Below are 8,776 nucleotides of genomic sequence, written 5' to 3'. Positions count from 1 at the left end.
AAATACCATAAAAATAGTATAGAGATGCATAGAAATACGTGCTGAAATAGGCTAAAAAGACTATACATTAGGCACGTATCAAATCTCCCCAAACCAAACCTTTACTCGCCCTCGAGTAAACTCAAAACTAAGCTAATGGAACGGAAATGATAACTCAGAGCTAGCTTAACTTGTCTACTTGAACCAATTTAATGCAACAAAAATCAACAGTTAAGGCCAAGCAGTCAGTACGCAAACGAATTATAAGCTGTTTAGAAATAAAGCTGACCTATCGACCTTGCAAGACCAACAAAACTGGACTCTCACGTGGTCACTCTTCTCTCATGAAGCAAAGGGCAAATGTAAAATGTAAAAGAGAGAAGAAAGGACAGTCACTCACCTGACTGCGACCTACATAGCATGCGTGCAACAAAAATGAAAGACAATTCAAGTACTAATGCACAAATTCCAACCAACAATGTCCGTCACAGCCGAGGGTTGCAAATAATATGGGAATATGAGGTTCAGGTGAGAAAAGGCAAAACAAGTTATGGAAAAGTGGAGGTAAAAGCGTCAAGCTAGTTCCTAACAGGACCATAATGAAACCATTCGGATCTCAACTGACTGAAAAACTAAGTACTAGTGCCCTTCACTTGGCACAAAACTCACTAGACTCAAAGCACAATCTCCTCAAAAATATATGGGATAGAACGGAGGAGTCAGACGGTCACAAACTTCCTTTTTAAAGACACCGTCTGAAATAACTAACTGAACAGCAACTCTTGTCGATTGTACATCTTCGAACATCTTCTGTACTCTGACAAGAGGGTACAACTTTTTCACAATCTCTCTTTCTTTCTTTTTCATATCAGCTCTTTTTTTCTGTTTTTTTTTTCATATATATTTTTTTTTTCTTTCACGTTTTTTTTTTTTTTTTTTTTTTTCTTTCACGTTTTTTTTTTTTTCCTTTTCCTCCTTCCTTAATACAAACACCAACTCCCAACAGGAACGACAGGCCAAACTGCAGTGGAAACATACCACAAAAGGACAAACTAACTAGCTTGACTAGCCAGGCTTAGTTTGGAATGTAGCTAATGGGTCAAAAAGGCAAGTTTTGGCTAATGTGGAGCAAAGTGGGTGAAAGATATAAAGAAAGGGAATTTTGCAAGACCCTCCCTGCATGTGACAGCAACCACAAACCCGAATATGTGCATTTGACGAGAAATTGAATGTCATAAATGTGCAAATGAGACAAACATGCTATGCAAGGAGTACTACTCTCAAAATTCCTAATGAACTGGTCATGAATGTCACCAGTTATGGCTCTAAAACTCAGAATTTTTAAGTAGTTTGCCAGTTTATAGGTCAAGTCTAAACAGTCAGCTATTATTTGAACAGAAATTCGTAGATTATGCGTATGACAAGGCTAAAGACTATCAATAAAAGTGCAAGGCTCAAGTAATATGACAAGTTATAGTGCAATTTCATCACGGGAATCTACCGTTCCGACTCAACCTATATGCAAAAATAAACGTGAATTTGTTTTTGAATTTTTTAAAATTTTCTAATTTTTTTGGATTTTTTTTTATTTTTATTGAAAATAAACAACAATGCAAGCAAGAAATTAAACGTGAATGCAGAACAAATGCAGATGCAGACTCAAAAGGATGCAATACCCTCCCCAAACCAAAACGGACAACGCCCTCGTTGTCCTCCAGCATACACCAGCAGAAAGATGGGGGATGGGGGTATACAACCAGCAAAATAAAAAAAAAATAAAGGAGACAAAATAAAAAGAGTAGGGTACATACAAAAGCGAACTTCCCCAAACCAGCCAGAAAACTGGGGAAGTGAGTAGACCAGTAGCCACTCGTCGTCGGCACCCCCTCATCCATCCTGTAAAGTATCAAAGGGCACGATAAGAGAAGATGGCTGCTAACCGTGGTTAAAACAACCCGTTAACCAACATGTGACAGCAAATAATGGCCCTATTAGTCGAAAAAAAATTCGACTTACAGCAAGCAAAACCCAACAATTCCTCAAAACTTCGAAATACAGTATGCGAGTGCTGATAAAGTGACACAGTTATGACTGCTAGTAGGGACTAAAATGAGCAAAAGAACTGCATATGGCAACATATAGGACTACTAGCAGGCGAAAAAGTCGACTCACAGAACAAGATTTCCAATAGTTTATAGCATGTAATAACGACAGGGGACGGAAAAACGGTTAACAACAGCAGCAAGGAAGCATGGACTGAAGTTAAACAAAGCAAGACAACATAAGACCGTCTGACATCGAAAAACTCGACCCAGGAACCCTAATCGCGGAAATCTTGTGCGAATTTCGAATTAAACATGTGGAAACAGTGAGGAATTGGGATAAGACCATCAACAAGCTAATTAAGGGTAAATAAACACAATTAAATCGAAACAAAATCGACTAGACATGGATTTTTCGAACCCTAATTCAAAATCACCTCATGAAATTCGAATTAATCGAAGAGAAAATGCAAAGAGTGTGAATGAAATACTTACTTGATGATGGTGATCCTATAATAGCAATTAAACTTCAAATTAATAAGCAACAAAGGCGGATTTTTAATCGAAAAACCCGCGAACCCTAAATCCCTTCTAAAACAGCGAAAAAGAACACAAATGAGAGGGAAAACAAGGGGTTTTGAAGATTAATGTGCTAGCAATGAATTGTAGGTGACGGATTTGGTGATTTGGGCAAGAAAATTGGGGATTTGGGGGAGTAAAAATCGCAATTAGGGAGGGGGTTAGACGGAATTAGGGTGAAATGAAAATAGAATTAGGAAAATAAGAGTTTAAGAAAGAAAACTCCCGTGTCCACTGTTCATTTCACTCGATCGAGTGGTTTTTAATCACTCGATCGAGGACTTTTGATGTCCTTTCTGCTCGATCGAGTAAGCCACCCCTCGATCGACCTGTTCCTCTTGGGCTTTTCTCGATCGAGTAACCAGACAGCTCGATCGAGTCAATTTCCACTCGATCGAGTACAAAAACTACTCGATCGAGGACTTCCTCTTGTAGACTCTTGGATTTCCGTCTTTACTTCCTCGAAATGCGTGAAACTTCCCCAATCCTGCATAAAACACATCCAAACACATCCCAAAATACCAAATACGCAGAGAACACAGTCTATAGTCTTAGTCTATGCTAGAAATTGTCTAACTAATTGTCCTAATTAAAGCGTAATAAAACAAAGTTAAAAGAAATTCAAAATTGTCTATTACAATTTGTTACACGGGGCATTTCCCCATTTAATCCTCATCAATTTTCAGTAGCCCCTTCGTGGGCTTCTGACTGGAGGACGTCACCTCAGCAATACTGACGGACCTCTTCATCTTCCATGAACTCGAATCACCATTTGCGACAGTAGGAGGAATGTAGTTCCAATCTATGTAGGTTCGAACTTTCTTCGTTTTTGCTCCTCTGTCATCTTCTTTGACATCCTTGCTGCCGATTTGATTGATAATGGCCACACCATGTCCTTTGACAGTCCCATCCTTGCTTTCATCTGTACCCGCAGTAAGGACAACAGACGAACTTGCCTCCTTCTTGCTCTCAATCTGAGGCGGAGGGTTAACAATAACAGCAATATTCTCCAAATTTTCATCTGGAGCGTCAACAATAGGAACAATAGAAAAAAGAGCATTGCAAGGCTGGGCATGCATGGGAGCTCTCCGGAACTTGGACTGATGAAAAATCAGCTCCTCATCCCCTACCTGAAATGTCAAAGTCTTCCCACTGACGTCTATCACTGCACGGGCAGTGGACAGAAATGGTCTCCCTAAAATAATAGGTGTGTGTGCATCTTCGGGGATATCTAAGACAACAAAATCGACGGGAATAAAGAACTTCCCGATCTGAACAGGTACGTCTTCTATAATACCTAATGACCGTGATAGACTACGGTCGGCCATCTGAACAGTCATGTTGGTGCAACTCAGTTTTGTCAAACCAAGTCTCTTAGCCAGAGACAAAGGTAAAACACTTACGCTAGCGCCTAAATCGCATAACGCATTATCAATCAACTGCATACCGATATGACACGGAATCGAAAAACTACCCGGGTCTGATTGCTTAGGTGGTAACTTATTTTGAAATACGGCTGACCCCACCTCAGTCAAAGCTACGGTCTCACTATCATTAATAGTCCTCTTACGTGCTAAAATGTCTTTCATAAATCTTAAATAAGAGGGTACCTTAGTCAGCAATTCAGTGAACGGCACGGAGACTTCCAAGTTCTTCAAAAGTTCAACAAATTTGCCGAACTGTTGATTAACTTTGGTATTCTGCAGCCGCCTTGGGAAGGGAACCGTGATTGGTATCTCGAGTCCCTTGTTTCTCGCTTCCAAAGTGTCTTCTGGTGCAAGTTCGGTATCCTTTGGACGCTTCTTACCTCTCGAACGAGGTCTTTCCGGTGATTTCTCGCTTAAACGAGCACTAGCAGGCTCTCGAATAAGCTTCCCGTCATCAATATCACTCGATCGAGCAATGTGCTCACTCGATCGAGCAGTTTCTTCATCAACTTCAGTCGATCGAGTAACATTCTCACTCGATCGATCAACCTCAACTTCCTGTTCACTCGATCGAGCAGAAAGACTACTCGATCGAGGACTTTCTTCACCTTTTTCACTCGATCGAACACCAGCCTTCAGTCGATCGAGCAATTCCTTTGTCGTGAGCCCTTTTTTCTTGGCAGAAAACTATTCATCATCAGTTACAGCTATCTTCGGGTCTGATTTCGACACTGCTGGTCCCTCATAAGAAAGAGCGCTTCTCAATTCTATCAGGTTTACCGTCTCGTGGGGATTCTTCTCATTTTGTGTCGGTAATTGACCCGGCTTCCTCGAAGATTGATTCGCAGCAAGTTGGGCAACTTGAGTCTCAAGTGCCTTATGTGACGCGATTTGCTGTTGAGTTTGTTGATCATTCAGCTGCAATTGCTTCGATATGGCTTGCATCATGGACTTTAACTCGCTCATTTCGCTCACCCCACTAGAGGATGATGCACCTTGGTTAGGAGGGTTGAAGGATGGAGGCTTCTGATAGCCTTGTTGCTTCTGGTGTGGAGGAATGTATGGTTGCTGCGTTGGAGGAGCCGTGGGGTTGAGCACGTTCTGATTGCTCCACCTCAAATTGGGATGGATATTCGGCTCGTAGTAACTGTTGTTCTGCCTGTAATGTTGAAAGGCAGCGCATTGCTCAAAAGGACTGGGACAATGATCTGAGACATGTCCCTCTCCTCCGCATCTCCTACAGACGAAAGGACCATCTGTCACAGCATTAACCTGGTACATTCCTCCTTTGGAAACTCCTCCTAGCTCATACTTGTCAAACCTTGCAGTGAGGGCTTCAAGTGCAGCAACAGAAGAGGACTCAGCAGCTCTTCTTTGATATTCTCTCGAGTTCCCATATTCAGCTTTGTGGGTGGCCAGATAATCAATGATCTTCCACCCCTTGGTTGCTCCCAAGTTTTCAGCAAATCGGCCATTGGCAGCAGCATCTAAAACAGCCCTGTGATCATCATACAAACCATTATAAAAATGGTTGCACAAGCTCCATTTTTCGATCCCATGGTGCGGTATGGCGCGCACTAACTTCTTGAATCGAACCCATGCCTCATGGAAGGTCTCGTCAGGCCCTTGTTTAAAGCTCGTTATCTGAGCTCTAATGGCAATAGTCTTTGAGGCGGAGAAATACTTCTTATAAAACGCCAAAGCTAGCGAATTCCAGTTAGTTATCCCCTCAGCTTCCCGGTCCGAATCCCTATACCACTCCCTTGCAGCATCGCGGAGTGAGAAAATGAACATGGTTTCTTTCACTTGGTCACGAGTCACGCCAGTTGGTGGAGACATGGAACTGCAATAATCAATGAATATTTCCATGTGCTTGGCTGCATCTTCATTTGCAGCTCCCCCAAATAGATTCCTTTCGACCAAATTTATAAGGGACGGCTTTGGCTCAAATTTTCTTGCCTCCCCTGGTAACACAAATCCCTTGTAGAGATTCGCTGCTGTTGGTTCAGAATGACTGGCAATGGATGCTTCTTCGGCCATCTCGGGAAAGTCTGGAAAAATAACGGTTTCAACTGATGAAGTAGAAACTGGAGAAGACGGTGGGTTGTCCTCGAACAGTTCGTTCTCGTAAAAATTGGAACGACAACTAGACTCTTCCTCTAACTGTTGATCTTGAAACAATCTCCTCTTTACGTGCAGAGATCTTTCAATCTCAGGATCGAATGGTAGTAGTGGACCACCTTGCGACCTGCGCATAAGAAGAAACTACAACAGAAGATAAGAATAGTCCAAGGAACGGGTGTCCCTTAGACCGAAAAAAAGAACTAAAATAAAACAACTAATAAATTGAACAATTGCCTCCCCGGCAACGGCGCCAAAATTTGACACGGCTATTGCAACCCTATCAAAGATAAAACCTAACGGTCTCAACTAAAATGTAGCAGAGGCAGTCGAGTATCGAATCCACGGGGAGGTAGTGTAATTATAGCTGTCTATTCTAATCCTATGGTAACAATTGGGGGGGTTTGATTAAATTTGATTCTAAACTAAGAGTAATAAAGGCAGTAAATTGCGATTTAACTATCAAGAAGAGAGGGACATGTCGGGATTTCGGTTCACTACGGTAGTCCAACAACTCAGCAGTAAATGACTCAGACGAACTAATGTGAGACGGATGTTAGAAGGTCCTTTCGGTCCACTTCCTACCCTAAAATACCGCTAACTTAACTTTCGTCCTCATTAGGGTAATCTACTGTTTATAGCAGGCCTATTTAGTCCAATCTTTCGATCCAGGATTAATTATAGCCAGTTTAATGGGTGACATAGAAGCGTGCACTCAACTAGGTCGGGAATTACAGTTAAATTGCTATAGTGACAGAGTCTCTTATCAGTTCATCTAATTCATTCACTACATCGTCATTTTCCTATCGCAGATTCCCTAATCCCAACATGAAAGGGGTTTAGCTACTCATGTTCGTAATTAATCTAACAGCAAATAAATTTCCAGCAGAAGACATAATGAAATAATAATAAAATGCAATAACGGAAATTAGGGCAAAGAAGAATGATAACATAAACAAGAAATAAAAGCAACAAGTGATTATTAATAATAAAGAGAAAGGAAAGATTACAATCTGAGCGAATCCGGCGTAAAGAACACTGAATCCGAGCAACCAATAATCCGAAAATAAAAGTAACAGTGAAGGCAAAGCTACGTACTAAGGGTTTGATAGTTTTCTAGTGTAAAAGATAATAAAAAGAAGGAGATCCCATTAACCTAGTAAATCCTAGGTTAAATAGCTAAAACAACCAAGAGTTTATGCGGAAATAAGTAAAACATGGACTGATTAAAGCCCATAATGTCGAAAACCTCTCGATCGAGTGGGCAAAACCACTCGATCGACCAACATCTCAGCAGAAGTTCCTCGATCGACCAAAAGGTCACTCGATCGAGGACTTGGTCTTGTGCAGCTTACTCGATCGACTGAGGGGTAGCTCGATCGAGCATCAGGGGGTGTAGGAACCACTCGATCGACTGGGAAACTGCTCGATCGAGTGATTGTGTCTTCATTTCAGCTCACGTCTTCACCCAAGTGTCTCGTAATGCGTGCCATGCCGCTTCCAAGTGCGGTACTCTACTCTGGGACAACTCCGTCTCCTCTAAATGCATGCAAAAAGGACAAAAAGGGATATGGTTCCACAACTTTCGCGAACATTCCTACAAAAAGGACAAAATACACCAAAGTAGCCAATTCGGGGCAAAATACCATAAAAATAGTATAGAGATGCATAGAAATACGTGCTGAAATAGGCTAAAAAGACTATACATTAGGCACGTATCAAGCCATATCTTCCAACGTTCTATTCATACGTTCAACAACACCATTTTGTTGAGGAGTTCTTGGCCGCATGTTTAGCATATATAACGTTTTGTAAATCGGTTAATAAAAGGTAACTCGTACACTTTTGTGTACCCCTTGGTTGTCATATAGGTGTCATTATGGTCGCTTTGGCAGTAATTAGAGTACATTTGGAGTTCGGATCAAAAACCATCTTCATTTCCTAAAACCGTCAAATCCCGAGTCAAAAAGCAATGTGCTTGTCTACCTAAGGTTAGGATGTCATAAAATGTTGTGAGTATATCTCATTTTTAGTCCCATGTCACTTCTTTGGGTTAAACATAAAGTTTACATTACAAAATGTGCATTTCATTTAGCTAAATTGACATCCTGACATTTAGGCCCGTTTTACGAGGTGATAACGACTTTTTTGGGTCTGGCTTATTTCAGAGAAAGTGCTAGATCTTTCTCATTAATTGCCGTGATTTTATTTAGTAAAAGCAAAATGATAATGATGTTCATATTACATGATGTTTTGCCATTTATATGTAATATGGTACTTATTAAATGCGTAATCGAGTCTTGTGACTGTCATAAACGGGAATGTTATGTGAGATGGAAATAGATATGAACACATGTGTGATCATGTGGTGGATTTGCGTGGCATGATGAGTACGGAAACAAGAAGTATGGATAATAATTGAGTCTTACCAAGGAAAATGGTTGGTCATTTTGTAAGTACTTCTATAAAATCATATTTTGATTATGTCGATATGAATTTCATCACGTATATACATATATATCGTTATTTTGAATACATTTCATTTTATTTAATGAAAGATGTACGAAATTAGTGACACGAGTCGGGAATACTTAGGAGATTAAAAGGGAAACCTTGAGTTGAATTTAT

At 40.7% G+C, this 8,776-nt stretch overlaps 1 non-coding gene across 1 annotated transcript; it reads left to right on the top strand.

The window, feature by feature from the left end:
- The first annotated feature begins 5,579 nt into the window (after window positions 1–5,579).
- LOC141609885 (small nucleolar RNA R71) lies at window positions 5,580–5,686 on the top strand. The gene has a single exon (XR_012527791.1). It is a non-coding gene; the product is annotated as a small nucleolar RNA R71 (small nucleolar RNA).
- Window positions 5,687–8,776: the final 3,090 nt, after the last annotated feature.

This window comes from Silene latifolia, chromosome 10, assembly GCF_048544455.1.
Source record: "Silene latifolia isolate original U9 population chromosome 10, ASM4854445v1, whole genome shotgun sequence".
Lineage (NCBI taxonomy): Eukaryota > Viridiplantae > Streptophyta > Magnoliopsida > Caryophyllales > Caryophyllaceae > Silene > Silene latifolia.
The sequence above is the reverse complement of the archived record's forward strand: the minus strand, read 5'-3'. Positions and strand labels throughout refer to the sequence as shown.